The following is a 22776-nucleotide window of genomic DNA, read 5'->3' on the forward strand; positions in this document are numbered from 1 at the left end:
GAGTTTCATTTCACTTTCTGCCATTAAAGTGGTATCATCCGCATATCTAAGGTTGTTGATACGTTTCCCAGCAATCTTCACTCCAGCTCAAGACTCGTCCAGACCAGCCTTCCTCCTGATGCACTCAGCATATAGAATAAATAGCCAGGTCGACAGTATGCAGCATTGTCTCACTCCTTTCACAATCGGAAACCAATCAGTAAGACCATGCCTAGTTCTGACTGTGGCCTCTTACCCTTCATACAGGTTCCTGAGGAGACAGATGAGGTGAATTGGAACTCCCATCTCTTGGAGAGCTTGCCACAATCTGATGTGATGTACGCAGTCAAACGCTTTCGCATAATCAATAAAGCAGAAGTAGATGGGATTCTGGAACTCTTGCTTTTTCCATGATCCAGCGAAGGTTGGCAATCTGATCTTTAGTTCCTCTGCCATTGCGAAACCCAGCTTGCACGTCCGGAAGCTCCCGATCCACATACTGCTGCAGCCTACCTTGGAGGATTTTCAACATCACCTTGCTAGCATGCGAAATAAGCGCGATCGTGCGGTAGTTGGAACAATCTTTGGCACTGCCTTTCTTTGGAATGGAGATGTAAACTGACCTCCTCCAATCCTGTGGCCACTGCAGGTTTGTCCAAATTTGCTGACATAATGTATACAGAATGTTAGCTAACCTTCAATTCCAAATAGTAAAGATATTTAACAAATATATGCACTAAAAAACCTAAAAGTATAAACAAAAAAGAAATAAATGCAGCTAAAATTGGCCAAGCTTGAAATGTTTGCTGTAATTCATTGTTTTATGACGTCAGCTGACGTCAAGCTCCGCCCATCGACTAACTACGTGAAAAGAACGGGGAGGATATTTTTGTAGGTCGTGAACGCGCAATCACGTGACACAAAAGCTACTGCAGCTACCGACTAGCTACTCCGCATCACCATTTAAGGACAGAATTGTTCAATTTCTGTCAACAATCCTATGTTAGCATGCTGTGACATGGCTTTCATCATGGATGTGCAGAAAAGGACCAGAAGCAAAATTAGAAACTTAGGCTACTACTTGTTTTTGCACTTGCAGAAACAAGCTAGAAGTATTGAAGGCCTGTGTATTGCATCTCAACTGGCATGAAAATAATTAGACAATATTCATCTCAAGATGGTAGACTTGATGAGCTAAGTGAATCACCCCATAAACAGCCAGACAACGCTAGAGGAAAAACGAGCTACTTGAGGTCAAAAATCTCAATGAGCAATGGTTCCACTTCGTGTGGGTTCAGGTCCACAAGGATGCTCACTTGGTTCTCATTGAGGGTGCGCGTATCCTCAAGGTTGCGGATGAGCTGCAGGAAGACAGAGCGGCTCTCGCAGCCGGAGTAGCGCATATCCAAATATCGCCTCAGTAAGTACAAGTATGTGTCCTGTTCAAACATCACCACGTCCCGGTGCACGAGGTTTGGCCGCTCAGGCGTGCACAGGGTGATGGCAGTGAGAAGCAGCATGATGTCCTCATCGAGCCGCCACTCTGGTCGGAAGGCATTGATGAAGCGCTTGTGCTCCTCGTACACGTTGCCTCGTGCCTCCTTGAGATTGTCCACACGAATGGACATGAGCTGTGGGTCCGGCCCTTCCCAGCAGTCGCGTTCCGCATCATACGACATCACCGAGCGCAGCAACATGAGCTCCGTGCTGCCACCCATGAGCAGGGCCACCTGATCCTCCTGCAGAGGCTCTTGAAGGCTGCTATGCGCTTGGACATCTTTATGAGGTGCCGGATGGCATGGTCAGTCATGTTGATCCCGTCCACCAGGCTGGGCTTGGGTCACAGGCCAAAGGCACCTTGAGCACCTGATTTGCTGTGGCCAGCTCCTGAATGCGGTGCATCTCGGCATCCGTCAACACCTCCGACGTGATGGCTCGGTCATGGACAGCCTGCGATGAGCCACACTCGCCATGGCAGCTGTGACGAGTCCGAGCTACTCTACTCCAGGTCCGAGGAACACGAATCTGCCTTGCTGCCTGATGGTCCCGCCGCAGTCTGCTCGCTGGGGTTGGGAGAGCTCATGTCCTGTGCATACCGTGTCACCTTGGCTGAAGTCTCATCATCATCCCCTTCCGAAATCATTGGCCGAGGGGCTTGCTTAAGCCGGTTTTCTTTTATTTTGGCGCGCTTCTCCCGCTTCTCAGCTTCACTCAAAATACACTCCTTTTTCATGCCAATAAAAAACATTTCTGCAAACGACAGCGTTGGCAGAAGCGTCGTGTGCGTGTGTTAACCTCACAGTCATTCTTGAAGAGGCAGCGAATTTGCTGGGCCAAAAAGGTAGAACCAATGTGAAATATTAGCCCTTTTTAGGGATGCAGTGCACATTTTATCATGTAACACAGAACATGCTCAAATCATGTTAAGGAACCACTTCACGGTTAAAATTCTCAAAGGAGTATAGACAACAAATTTCGGTTTGCATCTTTTCTTCTTTGAAATGATCGATTAGACATCAGAATCCATAATCACCTCGCGGTGCTCGCCTATGACCACTAAATAATTTGACATTTTTTTGTAATGCTGTTTCGGCTTCACTTTCATGAACCAAACTATGGCTGTGACATCAAGTTAATGTTTAGGTCATGCAAGGCATAAGAAAAATGGCAACATACCTGCTGATATGGTGTTTGTTTCAAGCAGCTCGACTCATGGTGTGCAGTGAATTAAGATTATCATCAATCATATTGCAGTTTTTCATGCCTCACATGATGTAAACATCAACTACAGATCACAGCCATTGTTCAGATGATGAAACATACACAGCAGCAAGGAAAAAATTATTTAGCGGTCCTGCCGAATGCCACGTAATGACCCGTGTATTCTAATGTTTAATACACCATTTGAAAGAAGAAACCAGAAAATAAATTTGGTGTCTGCAGTCCTCCATTAGGTGAACATTTGTTGGCAATTGGGAGGGAGGAGAGGACTGCCTGTTATTCTCAAGTGTGGTCTAGAAATCTAGTCACCTTACTAATGTAAAAATTCTTTAAAAAGAAGGAAATTTCTTATTAAAAACAATGGCATTAAAGTAGAACCCCTTTATTACATTCTTCATGGGATCCAGGATAAAAAAGGTGGGAAACCTGAGCACACTGAATAGTGAAGCTGTAGCAGTGTACTGAACCGAAACCCATTTCTATGTCGGGGCAAGAATAGACCTAGTATTTGCTGCCAACATGCTTTTCTTAAACTTTGTAGCTCCCGCGATTGTCGGTTATGATAGTTGTGCGTCCGCAAAAAGCCCTGAATGCCGTGTGATGGCTCCCCACATCTGCCAAAGCCCATAGAAAGAAGGGTGTGAAGCAGTGACGTGTCCTTCTGTGCTGTTGTCGGCTTTAGTCCAATGAAATTTTCGTTGATCAGAAGCGGCAAACTTATCCAATCCATGGGAGAAGAAAAAGGCGGTGAAAGAAATAAAAGCCTTAAAGCCCGTACAGCTAAGGTGCCTTGAATACAAGCAAGGCACCCGATGCAAAGCGGTGCCAGCATGCTCCCTTGCACGGCATAGTTTCTTTGTGCTTTTCTTTCTTTCATTTTTTTTTTTGCACCTTAATTGTTATGCCTCAATTATGTACATTCCTGTATAAAGTTTTCAGTTCATTTTCCTCTCAGAGTGCAAGTTGTGGCCAGCTGTAGTAAAATCACTATTTTCACTTCTATATAACATGCCTTTCTGAAGATGGTGAGCTCTTTTGTCCAATCCTGCAAGAAAGCAGCAAAGGGCTCCCAAATATTCCACAAAACTGTGTGATATCTTTAATGCTAACTGCGGCTTGATATCACAAAAACATGTAGTTGAAGTAGCTTTCTATTGCCCCCCCCCCTCTTTTTGTTCGTTCAAATTAGGACGGACACTAACTTGCTTTTGTAATGCCCTAGCCCTGCCTTAAGACAGTACTCCAATGTCAATACAATTTTGATAGCTGTGGCTGTCTAACACCACTCATGCCTTTTATACACTTCTTATTACTAAACTCTTACCCAAGTGGTGGCTTATACTACAGGGGTAAAAGTCTCTGGGCTGTATATCTGGAGATTTTGGACTAAGATCGCGATGTAAACGAATTGTGACTTTATTTCTTTCGCACACATGAAAGAACTAATGCAATTTTCAAGTCGACAAGTATGGTCCGAGATTCCTGGTCGATGCAAAAGTTATGTGCTTTGATTGCAGTTTGTGTGGTCCAAACACTTTTGTCCCCGATATTACATAGGGCAAATTATGGGCCGTCCTTGGACAGGGGCAGTTTATTTGGCCGCCACTACCATCCCCCTTAAATCAGGTACAGTGTTTCTTCTGAACAACTGGCAGCATCTATACAGACCAGGTAACAATTTTAAATGATGTTATTATTGATCACTTCTTTTCATCACAGGAACAATGACTTAGAAATTTACCTGTTAAACCACTCAAAATCCAGGTTTCCGCCACCAATGCGTACCTGTGTAATACTTAAATGCTCTGGCTGTGCTTTATGTTTATATACAGCATCCTTTATGCTTAGTTCTGCTGCATGTGCACTCCATGTCTTGGGCATTGCTGAGGGTGCGTAGCAGCAAACATTTATAACGTGCTATGTTTGGTCAGAGTAGCATGTTCAAAAAGATGGCATGAAAACATTAAAATACTCAATGCCAGGTTCTGGTGAAACTACGTTTGTATCTTTTGGTATTCTGCATGGGTTTTGCGGCAGTTATATGACCTTTTTATATAGTATGTGACCGCTCTGAATGGAGATGCATGTATACAGTGCCATCTGGAAAAAACAATTGATGGAAATGGCAGTTGCCCTTGGAGCTGTGTAATCAAAGTTCAGCACAGATAACTAGAATTTCATTTTTCCTTCTATTGCAGGAGGAGCCCAACCTGCTCTTTCTAGCTTAGCCCTGCAAGACCAGCAACAGCTGATCGAGCGAATGCACAGGATAGTAGCGACTCCTGGAATCCCGGCCTACGAAGGCCGCCCACAGAGGACTCGATCATCTCTTCACTAATTCCTAAATATTAGTTTCCAATAAATACCTTTCCCTCCTCCACCTCCCCAAGGGAAAAGCTGTCACGGCCAGGGATAATTAAAAAAATTATTCAAGTAGATTCATAATACTCCAGTCGGCCTGCATTTTACCATGGCATTCCGTCTATTTTTGCATGCAGCTTTAATGTGAATATTGCTTAGTGCAGTTTTTGCAATAAAGCCTAATAAAACGAAAATGCTGTTTTTGCAACCTCGCATGCTGGTATACTTATGCACTTCGCATGCTTTAAGGAATGGTGCATTTGTGCAAAGCTCAGCTAGCATATGTGCCTCTTTGATGGAAGTTTTAATTGCACACTGCTGTTCAGTGCTTTGTTGTGTGAAAGTAAAGCAGACAACAGGAAACTTGAATCTGTTGCATATTCTGTTGTCTGCTTTACTCTCACGACAAAGGCATTGAGCACCAGTATGTGATTGAAATTTCCATGGCACATGCTTGCTGAGCTTTACACGAATGTTATTGGCAAGTTTTTACACCAATAGCGGGCCCTGCAAGCAAGTTCCGGGAAACGTCCGAATGTCCGCCTCCGGCTCTCCATCGGACGTCCGTGGGACGCAATCCGGATCTACGAACGATAGTCCGACGGACGTCCGCTGTACGTATATCGAACATAACCGGATTTCCGTCGGACGTCCGAAAACGGACGTCCGTCGGTCGTCCGTCGGACGTCTGTGTCCATCTGGGATGTGTTCTTCCTTTATAAGCGCCAAGTGATGGCATTAATAACATATATATGTTTCTTGAGGCTGACTTGGTTCCGCGATGGCTGCTGCAGCACTGCCAGATACGAGCGGTATGAGATACCTAAAAAAAGCCGACAACCATCCTGCTACCGTTTCAACACGAGTTTTGCGAAAACGCGCGCCGTCACTTTTTCATTCCAGTTCTTTTTTCTTCACAGCTTAAAAACATCAACGTTTGCGCGCAAGATGCTCTCATGCAGTTATTTGCTTTTTGCCACTACAAAACTGCATGTTTGTGGGCGCGCGTGTGTGCAAATAACTCATGCGCAGGTTCTCAATATATTTGCGGCCCCGCATAAGGGCGGTACTCTTGCACGTTTTCATTGTAGTGAGGAAGCAAATTCACAATCCCTGCAGCGCGCTGCGAAGAAGCAGACTCGCGACTCGAAGTCCCTGCGTCGCTTCGAATACCAGCTCTAACCCCGCCAGACCACCGGAAGAAAGAGAAGGAAAGCAAAAGACTGCGAACGCACAGAATCTGCACTCACTCATTCCCCCGGGGGAGGAAAATTCTGTTTTTCTGCTGCCCATAGCCATGTTAGCACTGCTTGGAGCCATGGGGGAGGGGAGAAGACTGTGTTGGAGGAAGAGCCATGGCGTGGACAAAGCAAACTGCCGCGAGCGCTTCCTCTTACAAGGAAAAAAAAGACTCCGTGAGATACGTGTACGTGACGTGTAGGCTACGTCACCCATGTGTCACGTGATTGTGCATCGACGACCTAGCTGCAAAAACATTCTTCCGCTGGAGATCGACGCCTTACCAGGTAAGACCTCGACCATGGTGAGCCAGTACATCCTAAAAGCACTGGAAGTCAACATTGCATCAAAGCTGGTTGCTTTCAGCGACAACTGCAACTGCAACTTCGGCGGTGCCGCGCGGAATGGGAAAAACAATGCATGTGTTCTCAAGAATGCGAGATTCTTTACCTCAAAACATCATATTGGGATTGGCTGTGCAGCACATATTGTGCACAACACCATCCAGACTGCTGCCGATTGTCTGCCGCTTGACATTGAAGCCGTGATCGTCAAACTCTATTCATACTTTTATATTTACACAGTGCGGGTGGAGTCATTCAAGGAGTTTTGTGACTTCGAGTCTGCTGAGTACCAGCGGCTTCTGGGCTACAGCAAAACAAGGTGGTTGGCATTAATGTCAGCTTTGAAAATCGTTGTGGAGAGCTCTAGCTATTCTTTCTACATAGCCAAGCGGCCATGTTTCAATTAAGCAACTGTATGTTGCTACTGAAAGTAAATGCATGGTAGAATTAGTGTGGTAACGTAACTGCCATAGAAGCCCGCGTGTCGACTCTGAGCGAGATGGATGGATGGGATGGAATATAGGAGCGTCCCCTGTGAAACGGGGTGGTAGCAGTAGCTATCATGCTCATTTTTCTCCCTCTATCTTGATTATTGATTTAGAATGGTTAACTAAACCATCATTCTATTTATTAAATTTTGTTCCTACATTACTAACATTATGTCACTTCTCTGCTTTTAAGCCACCAATCTTCCAGTCGTTTTTTGCTAGTTTCCACCGCCGGTTTATTCACCCGGCCACTGTTATCTCTAAACCCCAGAGCTTCAGGAACAGTGATTGCGCCTGCACCAACTTCCGGATGAATACCATTACATTCGAGTATAATATGGTCAATTGTTTCACTGGAGTTTCCACATACAGCACATGCGTCATCTCCATTGTTAAATTTCTTTTTGTAGCTGCGTTTTCTAAGGCACCCTGATCTAGCTTCAAAAAGTAGGGCACTGCCTCTTGAGTTATCGAAGAAATCTTCCTTCCTGATCTGCATTTTCCACTTTCGGTATAATTCCACACTCTGTTTCTTTTCCATCGAATTTATCCAATTTTTACCTTCTGTGTTTTTCAACTGTTGCTTAATGCTCTTTATTTCTCCGTCCTTGTTACTAGCATACTTACTAGTTAGTTTCCTAGTTCTTTTCCTCCATTGTGAGTCAACGCTTTTTAGGTACAGGTATTTAAATACTTTAGCTGCCCATCTGTTACTGTCCAATTTCCTCAGGCGTCCCTCATATAATAGTTTACTCTGAGCTTCCCGTACTTCGAAAGATGCCCAGTCCATATCTCCCTGTACCGCCTCATTTGTGGTTTTGCCGTGGGCACCTAGTGCTAATCGTCCAACGGATCTCTGATTTGTTTTTAATGTCGACTGTACCTCTGATTTTAGGCACAAAACCGCATTTCCGAAAATAAGTCCGGGCACCATAATTCCTTTCCAAATACCCCTCAAAACCTCATACCTATTGTATCCCCACAATGCCTTATGCTTCATTATCCCGGCATTCCTTCGCCCTTTGGCCTTAAGTGATTGCTCATGCTTTCCAATGTATGCCAATCCTTTGTTTACCCATACCCCCAGATATTTATATTCTGCTACTCTAGGTATTTCAAGGCCTTGTATTTTAAGACCCTGATCAGTTGAGCCGTTGAAAATCATCAGACCCGACTTAACTGCGCTGAAACTGAAGCCTAGAGCGTACCCTTCGTTTACGCAATACTTAACTAGAGTTTGCAATTCTTCCAGACTCTCAGCTAGCAGCACAATATCGTCTGCATACATCAAACCGGGGAGGCGCTGCTCTACCGCCTTTACACCTAATCTATATGACAGGTTAAAACCTAGGTTACTGTCTTGTATCCTCCGTTCCAGGTTTATCATATAAAGCATGAACAGCACCGGTGATAGAGGACAGCCTTGTATTAATCCTTTGCATACTTTGACATCCTCCGTACTTGCTTTCCCTTGCCACGTAATTTCTACTTTGTTATCCCGGTATATTTCCTGTAGGAACTCTATTATCTAATAACCGATACCTTCTTCTTTTAATATGTTCCACAGGAGTTCCCTGCTTACGTTGTCGTACGCCCCGTTTATGTCCAGGAAGGCCAAATACAAAGGTCTATTTTCCACTCTAGATATTTCGATGCATTGGGTAAGCACGAACAGGCTATCATCTAAGCGCCTACCATTTCTAAAGCCGTTCTGAAGTTCTCCGAGTATCTTGTTACTTTCAACCCATGCTTGCACCTTTAATTTCACCGCCTGCATGGCTAACCTGTACATAACAGATGTTATGGTAATCGGCCTGCAGGATTTTATGTGCATCCTGTCTCCTTTCCCTTTATAAATCAAATTAATTTTACTCTGCCGCCAGCTGACCGGAATTTGCTTATTCGTTATGACTGTTTCCAGAGCTTTTAACAACGTTTCCTTACTTTTTGGACCGAGTTCATTAATCAGATTGATCGGAATTCCATCTATTCCTGTAGATGTGTTTTTAGGAATATTTTTTATGCCTTTTTCCAGTTTATATTGGTCAGTTCTAAGCTGCTTTGTATTCTGCTACCTTGTGTTGCTTCCTGATTTGCGGAGATTACCCTATCGTCGCTCTTAAATGACTCGGCTATAACTGATGTAATGTAGTTCACTGCGTTATCTCCCGTTAAACAATTTCCCTCGTTATCTTGAATCCGATCCTGCTTTCTTTGATTCTTCTTCCCTAGCCAGCTTATATGGTTCCAGAATTTTCTTGCTCCGCCTCTAGAGGCATCGTGTATATCAGCCATCCAGCGATCGGTGGACTGTCTTATTTTACTTTGGACGAGGGCCTGTACCTGAAGTTTCTTTTGTCGATATTATTCCCATTTTTGGTCGATTTCCTCCTGAGATACATGTGCTTTCTTTGCCATTCGGTGTTCCCTTGAAGCAGCCCGTCGTTGTTCAATAGCTTCCCTGATTTCCTTATTCCACCAGCTCCGTGGCTTCCTCTTTCCATTCCAACGGTTTGCTACTTTAACCTCCTGAATTTTCCTCCTTATGAGTAGTTCTACCTGTTCATAATCCCAGTCTTCCATGGGGCTTTTCTCTATTGCTTCCTCTATGTCTGCTACTATCTGCGCTATTTGATCATCGTTTAATTTTGCGGTTACGTTTTGTCTAAGTTCCATTTCTCTTTTCATCAAGGGCCCCACATGGTAGAAGAACAAATGGTAGCGTAACTCCCATAGAAGCCTGCGTGTCGACTCTGAGCGAGGCTTTAGCATGGTAGAAGAACAAATGGTAGCGTAACTCCCATAGAAGCCTGCGTGTCGACTCTGAGCGAGGCTTTAGCATGGTAGAAGAACAAATGGTAGCGTAACTCCCATAGAAGCCTGCGTGTCGACTCTGAGCGAGGCTTTAGCATGGTAGAAGAACAAATGGTAGCGTAACTCCCATAGAAGCCTGCGTGTCGACTCTGAGCGAGGCTTTAGCATGGTAGAAGAACAAATGGTAGCGTAACTCCCATAGAAGCCTGCGTGTCGACTCTGAGCGAGGCTTTAGCATGGTAGAAGAACAAATGGTAGCGTAACTCCCATAGAAGCCTGCGTGTCGACTCTGAGCGAGGCTTTAGCATGGTAGAAGAACAAATGGTAGCGTAACTCCCATAGAAGCCTGCGTGTCGACTCTGAGCGAGGCTTTAGCATGGTAGAAGAACAAATGGTAGCGTAACTCCCATAGAAGCCTGCGTGTCGACTCTGAGCGAGGCTTTAGCATGGTAGAAGAACAAATGGTAGCGTAACTCCCATAGAAGCCTGCGTGTCGACTCTGAGCGAGGCTTTAGCATGGTAGAAGAACAAATGGTAGCGTAACTCCCATAGAAGCCTGCGTGTCGACTCTGACCGAGGCTTTAGCATGGTACAAGAACAAATGGTAGCGTAACTCCCATAGAAGCCTGCGTGTCGACTCTGAGCAAGGCTTTAGTTTCCCGGCACCCCCTGCGAACTGTGAGGCAAAACAAACACGTGACGTTGCTTGTGACGTCACTGTGACGTACTTTTAGCGGGGAATTTGATTGTCTTTTTACTTATGAACGAAAAACAAGGCCAACAACGACGGAGGCAGAACGATGCTCGGATAAGGCAGAAAAATGGACACCGTAACTGTTCAGCCAACTTTACTTGACATGGATTTCTACAGTCAAGTTTTACGTTAACTGAAATGTTACGGCATCTTTAACCACCTTATCATAGCATCGTTCTGCCTCCGTCGTCGTTAGCCTAGTCTTTCGTCGCGCGTCATGTAAACTCATTCTGGGGCTTATTTCTTCGGGCATGTTTGTGAACAAGGGCCTTCAAGTGAATTCGGCCAGCACATGGATAGAATCACATGGCTTGAGGCATTTCACTAAGGACATAAATGAGTGAAGCTGTGCTGCACAGAAAGCCAGGCTTTATTAATTCACGATTAGTTACATAGACGCTTCACGACAATGAAATCTTTAAGTGTAGGAAAGCGACCACCGCTCATTCGTCACGGTCTTCATGAAATCCTCGTGATAACAAAATGACCTGAGCGTAGGTCTCCAAATGAGACGCGGTGAGATTATAAAAGGGTAAAAGATCTTGATAACAAACAAAGTATGCATATCAGCGTCAAAGAACAACAAAAACAAACGAACGGAATAACTAACGTTAGCGCTAGAACGCCAACCTGTAAGAGCATAGGTAAGCAATTCAAATTGGGATTGCTAGTATTTAGAAGTTAATGCGCCTGAGAAGTGAAAATATCTACGATATAGCTTCGTTCCAACAAATCTCGCCCTGTTCACGATTCCCATATTTTACTCGCGCTTCATTTGCCACTAAAAGGAGTCAATGTGATGTTACAAATTTACAACTTAAGCATTTAACATGTTCATGAGAAAGATCCCATTGACAATAGGAACATCCCTGTTGTCACCCGTTAATAATAAGGGGGATTATTATTAACGATGCGCCCTTAACGGTGCGCACACTCCCAGACACCCTTAGAGTGAGTGAGGGTAGCTGTTCCGGTCGCAAAGGAGATGCCCTCGACCTGCGTGGCAAGCTCAGCCGGAATTCAACTACCTTGTAGTGACAGAAGGGGTGGTCGTTTGGTGCCCAGCGGTCGCCGGTTCAAGCCAGAGTAAGAATCGGAGTCAGAAGTAACAAACAAAACACAATTTATTCACAGCAAGAGACGATACAAAGGAATACACAAGAACACTTGAAATGCACAGACGAGAGGTTCACATAAAAACAACCGCTAAGCATGAAACTACAAAGGTATTCAATAATATAGAGGCTTTACAGCACAGGTGAAACACGAGAGAGTTACATAAACAAACACCAAATTGTTCACCGGGCACTGTTGCAGTCCGACGCCTCAAGAGTCACGATGTGGCCGCCATGCGAGACGAGCGCCGCTCCCTTGCAGGTCCGTGGGGTTGCCAGCAGCGGGTGACCCCCGGGAGTCCAGCCGAAGCACAGGCGAGCACGTCGCAAACACTGACTGACTGACTGTCTGACTGACTCAACAAGCGGCGCGGTCGCTTTAAATAGGGCGCGCCGCGTCTGTTTGTTAGCACGCGTCAAAGCTGGCACGCACACACACTTAGCTTCGCTGGTTATAGCTCTCTCTTCTCCTCCCGTAGAGCCGCGCGTCATCATTGGCTAGGTCCCATAGAAGATTTGGAATTTTCTGGCGTACTCCAGGCCGGTGAACCACCGTCCTCCCCGGGCAATGGAAAAGAGGGTGACGGCAACGCGTACAAAGTTACGCGCTCTCCCGCGCGGGGAAGGAGGCTTTTCTCTCTATGCTTTTGCACGCGACGCCGCGCGGGCCTCGCGCCGTACCGGCTTGATGAAAATGTGCGCCGATTTCGTGACACCTGTGATAACAGCTAAAGCACATTCAGCGAACGTTGGTGCGGTAACTTGCCGCAGTAAGCAAAACACGCAGAAAAGGGAGCGGAACGGAAGGCTTTGAGCAATGCGACACGCGTCTTAGGGGCAATAATATCTGACCTTCACCGTTCAATTAAAACATGCAGCGATACGCCGCTCATGCAGACGTGTATCCGTAAAACAAGCCACCACTTTTGCGACGTGTCTGGGAGGCCGAGCCGAGCCCCCGAGCTGTGACGCAGCATTGTCCCATCGTCCGGAAATGCGCACATGCAGCGGCAATCAGTTTCTCATCGAGCACAGACAGTCTTCGCCTTGCTGTAAAGCTCTACCACAACCAGCAGAATGAAATACTGACTGTTTGTTACAGATAACCCACTCTGTACGCAGCACGCAACGATGAACGTTGAACCGGGGCCGATGACGCACCCATTCCGCGGATGAAAGAAGCTTTGGTCTGAGCCATATCTGAGCTTTGGGCAACTACGCAGCGGATAATAAATGGCCGAGAGAGGCCATTAGAAACAAGTTAAAATATTATTATAAAGGTGACACGTTTTTTCCTACGCAAGAAACAAAAACTGCATTCATTCCTGAGCGCGAATATTATGTTTACTGTCTAGTTCTTTGGAGTTCTGGCAGACCTTATTTTCTGTGCGCTAGTAATTTGCCTCACAGTTCGCAGGAGCCCTCATCATCGAGTTGATGCCGCTGGCAGTAGGCAGCTGCACGCGTTTTCTTCCAAGTTGCGCGACCAGTTGTACATAGACCTTGGGCCCCATCTGCAGACTAATACGTTTATGAGGCTTTAGTTTCCCGGCGCCTCCTGTGAACTCTGAGGCAAAACAAACAGGTGACGTTGCTTGTGACGTCACAGTGACGTACTTTTGGCGGGGAACTTGTCTTTTTACTTATGAACGAAAAACAAGGCCAACAACGACGGAGGCAGAACGATGCTCGGATAAGGCAGAAAAATGGACACCGTAACTGTTCAGCCAACTTTACTTGACATGGATTTCTACAGTCAAGTTTTACGTTAACTGAAATGTTACGGCATCTTTAACCACCTTATCATAGCATCGTTCTGCCTCCGTCGTCGTTAGCCTAGTCTTTCGTCGCGCGTCATGTAAACGCATTCTGGGGCTTATTTCTTCGGGCACGTTTGTGAACAAGGGCCTTCAAGTGAATTAGGCAAGCACATGAATAGAACCACATGGCTTGAGGCATTTCACTAAGGGCATAAATGAGTGAAGCTGTGCTGCATAGATAGCCAGGCTTTATTAATTCACGATTACTTACATAGACGCTCCACGGCAATTAAATCTTTAAGTGTAGGAAAGCGACCACCGCTCATTAGTCAGGGTCTTCATGAAATCCTCGTGATAACAAAATGACCTGAGCGTAGGTCTCCTAACGAGACGCGGTGAGATTATAAAGGGGTAAAAGATCTTGCTAACAAACAAAGTACATATCAGTGTCAAAACAAAAACAAACGAACGGAATAACTAACGCTAGCGCCAGAACGCCAGCCTGTAAGAGCTTAGGTAAGCAATTCAAATTGGGATTGCTAGTATTTAGAAGTTAATGCGTCTGAGAAGTGAAAATATATGCGATATAGCTTCGCTCCAATAAATCTCGCCCTGTTCACGATTCCATTATTTTACTCGCGCTTCATTTGCCACTGCGAGGAGTCAATGTGAGGCTACAAATTTACAACTTAAGCATTTAACATGTTCATGAGAAAGATTCCATTGACAATAGGAACATCACTGTAATAACAGCTAAAGCACGTTCAACGAACGTTGGTGCGGTAATACGAGGCAGTAAGCAAAACACGCAGCAAAGGGAGTAGTGAAAGAAGCCTCCGGCCATTTACTGTAATAGTCAATGAGTAGAGTGCATATTTTGTCAGCGTAAAATTAAAGACAGGACTAAAGGAGAAAGACAAGGGGCAAACGCTGAAGATGAAGTTGAAGTTCAGCGTTTGTCCCTTGTCTTTCTCCTTTAGTCCTGTCTTTAATTTTACGCTGACAAAATATGCACACTACTCATTGACTATTACAGTAAATAGCCGGAGGCTTCTTTCACTACTGCCACAGTTCAAGAATTGTTTCCAGGTACATTTGTTCACGAGGATTACCCTGAAGAAATAGTGTCGGATCACGGACCACAATTTTCATCCTCGGGGTATACGTAACTGCTACTCCTCAGTTTATGACCCTTAAGCCAATGGACTTGTAGGACAGTTTAATAGGGTTTTCAGGGCATATGTTCAGATGGCTCTTTGCGAGCGACTTGACCTACGTACCTTAACTCTGTGTCTACCACTGTGCGCCACATTCCACGACAGGAATCGCACTAGCCATCCTAGTTCATGGCCAGATGCCTCACATAAGACTTAACGTTGTGTGCCTGCCCGAATCAGTGCTTCTCGACTGATCGTACAAGAGCGCTGAAGCTCTAATGCCAGTGGCTAAAGCAGAAGCAAGCCAAATATAAGCTTTATGCAGACCAGCGGAGTGGAACCAAGTACTATGACTTTCAGACTGGCGACTATGTGCGAGATTGCAAGCCAATTGTACGAGGCAAGCTGGCTGCTCGGTTTCAGAGCCTCGAAGAGTTGTGGAGCGAATTGGACCAGTCTCACACCTGCTGGATGATGGGCGAGTGTGGCACTCGTCCAAATTATGAGCTGTTGGAAAAGCAGTTGTTCAGCGCCAACCTCCGCCCTCGGTTCTGATGGCTCTCCCCGCTAACATTTTGTTGCCCACTGACTGCACCCGAGTGTCGACCTGTCCACGTACCAGAAACGCAGACCAGAGTCCAACCTCGCATAACCCCAATAACGCAGATGTTAGCCAGGGAACTTCCTCATTCCTGGCTTCGCCCGACACAGAACCGACAGACCCTGCTCAACCAAAGTGTGCCTCAACAGCAGCAACTACTACTCCTCTTCCTTCTCCCCGCAGAAGTAAATGTGAAAAGAAGCTTCCCGCAAGGTTTAAGAGACTGTGATGTATTAGAGGATATTTAGCCATTTGCCAGCAAGGTTTTTTTTTTTTAAGTGCGGTGGAAATGTGATGAAGACGGTGTTGTTGCACATGTGTACGCAAGAAAACGAGGAAGTGAAATACAGAGCGGCTGGAGAGTAGTCAATTGCTGCGTTGCTGTCTTGTCTACGCTACAAGTTGCATTATGTTTCTTTGGTTCGAACCCGGGTTCTCCAGAACAGTAGTTGGTTATGTAAAGTGTTGCTCAATTCAGGTATAGGCATTTGGTAGGAATGAGCCAGTCTTTTGCATATATTACATAGACCTTCTGGCCTTTTGTGCATATCGTCGCACGCAAGATAAAGGGATGTTCTTTAATTTTGCTCACCTTCAAATAGTGTGTCGTGTGGTGGCTGCATGGTGACTAGGACAGCGAATTACGTTGACCAATATTTTTCATCATGTCGCAGTCACGATTTTGTACGAGCAGACAGAAATAGCTAAAGATGTTTGCACGGGGCAAATGACATCTATGTTCTCATTTACCAACTCGACCGGTTAGGTTACGGCATTGTCGAGAGCAAGCCTTTGGCGTAAATTGCTTTCTTCGCCATTCTCCTGTGAGACCAGAACAAGTACACAGCTAATGTAAGCCAGACCACTCAACTTCTACACACAAACGATCGTTATAGGCAGGCACTGCATTGTGTATCCAAGGTGGTGAGGGAACCATATCTGGTAGACTACCAGTAGGCCTGTTCCTTGGCTGGAGTTGCAGAGGCGCTGTATTCAGCGCACCTACTGGAGGAATAGTCGAGTCTCCCCATTTTGGGCTGGAACTGACCTGCGACGCTATTTATTAGGACGACTTTCCACCAACAAGGTTATCTGCTTTTACTTCAGGTTTCCATGAAATTAATTAAATAGTGCTCCTTTGTTAAGGCGCTACACTGATCAGCTACCTTTTTAACAGTGATCAGACGTTCCAAGAGCCTAAATGGGGAATGTTGCATACACATGCAGTTAAATTACTTAGCATTTACTAAACATGTTTATTCAGTCATATTTTTTGACCTACTATGTCTAAATAATAAAACATCCTCGCAGCCAGTGGAATTACATTTTTTTAATCAATAGCTTTATGGGTTGAATTCATGATCGAACCGGACGAAAAGCACAACCGCTGTATACATTCCAGACCAACTTGGGCTATGAGCGACACTGTAGGGGTGGGCTCTGGATCATTTCAATCAACTTTAACTTCTTTAACAGGTACTGACTGTGCACAGTACACGGGTGCTATGCTTTCTGCATCAATTCAAACACGGCTGCCACGGCTCAAACCACTGTACCCTGGTTCAGTGGTTGAGCATCTTAACCACCGAGCCACTGTGGCGGGGTAAAAGTAAAAAAATAGGTATATAAACCTTGACTTTTTTCTTGGCACACACCATAGTTTATTTCATCCAAGTCTCTGCTGTAACACCCTAAGTTTACTTCACTTGACAATAATGAATCAAAAGCCAAGACATTTGTGATAGCCACAGTTGCTTATGCGCCATCAAACCCCATATATATAGACATTGAAATTTTGCGTATGGAGCCGCAACTTTAAACCCAATCTCTAAGGCCATCTTAGCCCATGCAGTGCTCAGGGCACTGCTGCCACCCAGTCAAGTGATCTTGCAACTTTGGTGGCAGGTTGCAAAGCTTGAACAGTTACTGTGCACTCCTAATGCACTGTATGCAGTGACTATGGCGAAGGAAGGCGAGAGACGGTGGCAGGCGGGCACCATCTACAAAGCTACCCGATAGCCCCTTTCGGACCCTGACAGAACACTTTCATATAATGCCTCCTTCCTGGTAAGCATGTGAAGCTCTCATTGTTACAATTGTTTTTTTTTTCTTTTGAATTATGTTTATGAAGAGCAGTACTCTCCCCCATTTTTTCTTTGTGCCACCCCACCGAGAGTACCATAATGGCAGACCCTGATTCTCTGCAAGAACAAAGAGTAGAGTTGCCTGGCACTTCCTATGATTTTGTTACTCTTCAAAAATGCTTGCTTTTGTCGCAATGCCCAGTCTACCAATGCCCTTGGCTTTGGTATCTGTTACAGCACCTTTTGCATGACATTGTGGTCCATAAGGCTTGACAGCAGTAGTCAGTAAGCCAAGCACAGATTCCTCGTGAACTTTTACTAAAGCTTTCGTAGCACACTTGTTGCAAGCATGTTGGTCAAAAGACCTCATGCCTTGGGGTGTGCAGTCAAGCTGCACAATGGGGAACTTGTGAAGCTGCCAAAGTTTCTCAGGGAAGCAGATAAAACCCATCCTCACCCCACATACATCTTGAGCTTTGGGCTATTTGTGCCTCATAAAAGAGACAAAAGATTGTGACCTATTATATACATTCTGCTTCATCACGTGCTTTTAAATGGCACCTTCGTTTATTAACAAAGGTAGGACTTTTCAATAGCAAAAAAAAAGCAAAAAAATTATGCCGAACTCAAATTTACTGCAAAAGCTATACAGCATGGGGTAAATAAAAAAGATTTGAGGTATGTCTGATGCCGTGGCCTTTGTCTTCAACTATTTGAGAATGCCTCTTGCAGTTGGCAGGTGACATGAACAGGTGACTCCTGTGACGTCACAAGACCGCATGTCACGGTGGAATCGGCAAGTGCTGCTAACTTTAGCTTCGCCATTGAGATGGGAGGGTGAGATCAGAATCGCCTTCAAGGACTCTTGAGTCCCAGGCTAGACATGCTACCCTAGGTCACACAAGCACATTCATACGGCTTGGTTAAAGTTGGGCTTTATATGTATGTCACTCCTGGCAGCTTGAGCAGCACACATTACGGCCCACCTCACAGCATGCCTCTGGCAGGTGGCATGGCTGACCACTTTTCAGCTGTTTCTGTGACATCATCTGTCTTAAATTTACCTGCCTTTGTGCTTGCTTGCATTAAATGTGCGTGTGACATCAGCAGCGACATATGTTCTCATATGGTTTAACCATGTAAACTGTCCTGATCTTCAATCTGCTTTGAAATAGCAGGCCTGGTCCTTTGTGGCAGTTGTCAAATGCCGAGAAACTTGCGCTAAGCGATACAAGGAACAGCAGGCAAGAAGATACAGTCATCTACAAACACCTTATATCACGTATATCAAAATAAACTATGCCAAACTAGTGTTCTTGCTTGCTTTATTAAATTTCCCACATTAAAAATTTCTTTCAGGTGTATATAACAGCAAAAGAGCAGCATTTCTTCGTTACAGTACAGATCTAAGTATGACCATTATTGCATTAACTACACTTACATTGAATACTTGGGCTCACAAAAAGACTGAGGTAGACCCTAAGTTCCATGCCGCGGCGACCCCTTTTGTGATGGGTAAACCAAGGCGCCCTTGGGTTGTGCGATGTCAGTGCACGTTATAAAACCCAGGTGGTTGAAATTTCTGGACTATTCTACTATGCTTTGAGATGTTAAACCCATTAACTAAAGAAGTAAACCCCAAGTGATCTTTCTTTACCCACACAGGCGTAGCACATTATACGGCTGAAAAGAAAGTTAACTGAATCACAGAAAATGTGAGCGCATACAGCTGTAGGTATAATAATCTACTGGCAGTAAATTTACTGCCAGCTGGTTCTTAAAAGGACATGCATGTGTACACATATTGCTATGCAGTACTTCTAAGCAGTAATAATTTTTTTAATGCCTAAAGCTTTGAATAAACATGTGCATGTCTTTTGAGTGTCCTGCGTACGCTGACAAGCGTGCATACTACGAACATAGCATAGAAAAGCTCTCCCCAGTTCCTTTAACAATGGGCATTGTTTTAGGTCTCTTAGCCTGCCCTAGGCAACACAGACTTGCAACGAACTCTTTATTTACGTATTTGAAAGACATTGGACTTTTAGACAAACTAAGTTCACCTTGAATGTCACACTGTGGCATTTTTCACGCTGTGAACTCTATAAGCACATTTATCGGACTATGCATTTCATAATTTCATTTTATACCATTACTCCACGGTGCACCTTAGAACACACTTAATGGCTGCATTTTATCTCCCTCTTCATTTCTTTTAATCTCCTCAGGATTCTTTTTCCATCTTTACCTCCCGAATTCCCCTTACTACACAGAGTAGCATGTCAGAGAAATTTAAATGGCTAAAATCTCTGTTCTTCATTAAAGGGTCTCTCTCTCTCTGTGCATGTCTTTTGACCTTGTGGCCAGCAGGCACCACCACAACACTTTGAACTCGCACAGAGAACATACTTTTGTCGGCACAAAGGAATTTTTCAAGCTGACAAGACTTTTAGAATAAAAACAACCAAAGTAATATATATGTCTCTTTGTGTGCATTCTTGTGACAACGTACCAGGCACATGGACTCTTGCGAAATTGCTGCACCTACTGTTCAGTAACCAAACATTTAAACACCCAGCACAGCAATCCTGTTTTGATCTGTATTTTTTCATGTTTTCAAAATAGCACAAGAGCTCTGGTCCACAGTCAAGAGATGTGTAAGAATGCCCTTCTCGGTTGAATTGAGGCCTTTTGTAGTTACAGAGTCGGCACCTGTGACTCAAGTCCCAACATCAACTACAGTTGATGTCATGACACATAAGCTAAGGTGGGGCTCATTTCTAGAAGAGTCAGTATTTTCGTCCACATGGGCATGCCTGCTACGAGCAATGATGAGTATCTTTTGAAAATGCCCAAATATTGCAGACAAGAAAAGCATACTCTGCAAAGTCTGCATTAACCGTGCCCATGACATGGACGACCAGGGTCATGTGTTTCTAGTGAAAGTAGCAAAGGACAATTAAGCTCGGCTCAGGGACTACTTTTATTTCTTAAGTACGGGGGAAGGTGGATAGGTTCTGGGTGAAAACAGAGCATATATGAGGCAACACAAGCAGAAGTGCTTTTAAACTGGTGAAGAAAGTATACTTAAGTTCTTTTGGACAGCAATAGAAAATGAATTAACTGGTTCTGTCAGAATTTGTGGTAGTAGCACAGCACAAAAGGGTAAACAAGGATCAATATATTTCTAGCGTCATCCTGACATTTCAACAACTCATTTGGCATCCTGGACAGTATGACGAAATATTTACAGCTATACGAGAAAAGTTAACCTTTGTTTATATTTTATGAATTAACAGTTAACTAAAATGTAAGCATGCACAACAAGGCAGAACATGAAGTCCCGGCGGCCCATGACATGAACTAAAATACAGTGATGATCATCTGCCCTGGTGCTTCTCTGCAGTGCACAGGTACAGAGGGGCGAAGCATACACAACAAACGGTGTGCTAGCATACAGGCAGGCTGTGCCTAAAACAGCAGATGCTCGGGCTCAGGACAAGCTACGGCTTAACCCTTACAACAACTCATTCACCGTAAGTACGCCTTCAGAAGCCCGAATGAAGCGCTATGTCCAGATTCAAGAACTGTGACTTCACGACCAACAGTACCCGGTGAAAACATACGTCGCTGCCCCTACAACGCTGTCAGGGGGATACTTTACAAAGCAGTTTATAACCAGACCCAAGAAGAAATCTCCGACCTTGTGGCGCTGAACGCTAGCCGGCATTTTACGATCGTCGACGCTCGCCAACTAGGACGCACCAAGTCCATATTGGTTACTTTCATCGACACTATGGACGTTCCAAAACAGCTTGTCTTCTACGGCACCCTCTACGCATGTTACCCTTTCTAGGCGAAAGTTGAAGCGTGCACCAACTGCCGCAAGCCAGGCCACCGTGCTGATGTGTGTCCCAAGGAACGCACCGGCCTTTGTCCAAGCTGTGGTGCGTCTCACCCCATCAAAGAAACGCCGGATTGCACTCCCAAGTGTGTCATCTGCAACGGAGCGCACTTCACAGGAACGCGCAAGTGCAAAGTGCGTTTCGAGCGCTCCGGCAACAAGACGCCTGTCTCCAATACTGGGACAACGCCTCCAGCAGGTCTACCACCAAATCCACCACCCAAAGTCTCAGGGAGTCGCGAAGCCGCCGACGCTCTTCCTCCCGCTCAAGAACTGCCCGCAGTCGGAGCCGTTCCGTGTCCTTCCCGCCACTTCAGGCCAAAAGGTCCAGGATTGATCTAAAAACCAGGTGAGCTGGCGGCTGCAGCCTTCCTCGCTCGAGAAAGAAAACGCGGAGCTGAGAGCCAAATTATCATCCCAAGGTCGCGAAATCGCTGCTCTTAAAGAGCAGCTCCAAATCCTCCTAAGGCGTGAACGCTCCCCAGCGCCATTGCCTCCAGTGGTGCAACCCCCGACAAATCCAAGCATGCCCCATTCCTCCTCTGTCTCTACCCCCTCCACCTCCTCCTCACGCGCCACGTCACCAGCACGTGGGCTCCCCGCTAAGCGGAAGCCCGCTGATGATGCTAATTCCCTTTCCCAGCCAGTCACTGACAACCTTGTACATCAGGTCACGTCATTCATGCAAGATTTTGAGAAACGCATGATGGCGACACTTAACACATTCCGCTCTGAAACTCAAACGTGGATGAAGAACATTTCTGACCGCGTGGCGGCGCTCGAAACACGCCAGAGCTCCGACTCCGAGCTACGACAGGAACCTTACATCTGCGCACCCCCACCACGTATCTCCCTCCGCACCGGTCATCAGCAGCAAGTGTCCCGACCTCGCGCACGCACCACTACATTTTCTTCATCATTCTTCCCCCGGACTGCCAACGACTGGAACGGCCTTCCCCGAGAACTTGCTGCTATCACATGTCCATCTTTATTTCTTGAACAAATCACACGTGTACTTGCGCAGTGAAAATCTTGTATTTGTATAACTTACTTACACATATATATTACCAATTCTGTTTTTCATTTCTGTGCGCCCCACCCCTTATGTAATACCCTCTAATGAGGGTCTTTAAGGTATTAAAGTGAAGTGAAGTGAAGTGAAGTGAAGAGGCGTCTGTCGCGCAAATCCAAACGCAATTTCTCGAGCCTCCCCCCAGAGGTCATACGTCACCCGTTACATCTTCCGCGCTCTCCGTCATTGTCCAAAATGGCTGCGACACCCCAAACCATTAAGGCATGGCAGTGGAACTGCAGGGGGTTTCGTTCAAAACGAGACAACCTGCAGTTTCACTTACAGACCCTTTCCAGCTGCGACACCCCCAGTGTCATTGTGCTTCAGGAAACGCTAACGTCAGTCAAGTTCCGTAATTACACTACATACGAACCAGCTACTCC

At 45.4% G+C, this 22776-nt stretch overlaps 1 pseudogene; it reads right to left on the reverse strand.

Moving 5' to 3' along the window:
- Positions 1-1167: 1167 nt before the first annotated feature.
- LOC146206906 (nuclear hormone receptor HR96-like) lies at positions 1168-2212 on the reverse strand (annotated as a pseudogene).
- Positions 2213-22776: the final 20564 nt, after the last annotated feature.

This window comes from Amblyomma maculatum, chromosome 1 (assembly GCF_055883805.1).
Source record: "Amblyomma maculatum isolate TAMU_Amacu chromosome 1, ASM5588380v1, whole genome shotgun sequence".
NCBI classification, from domain to species: domain Eukaryota; kingdom Metazoa; phylum Arthropoda; class Arachnida; order Ixodida; family Ixodidae; genus Amblyomma; species Amblyomma maculatum.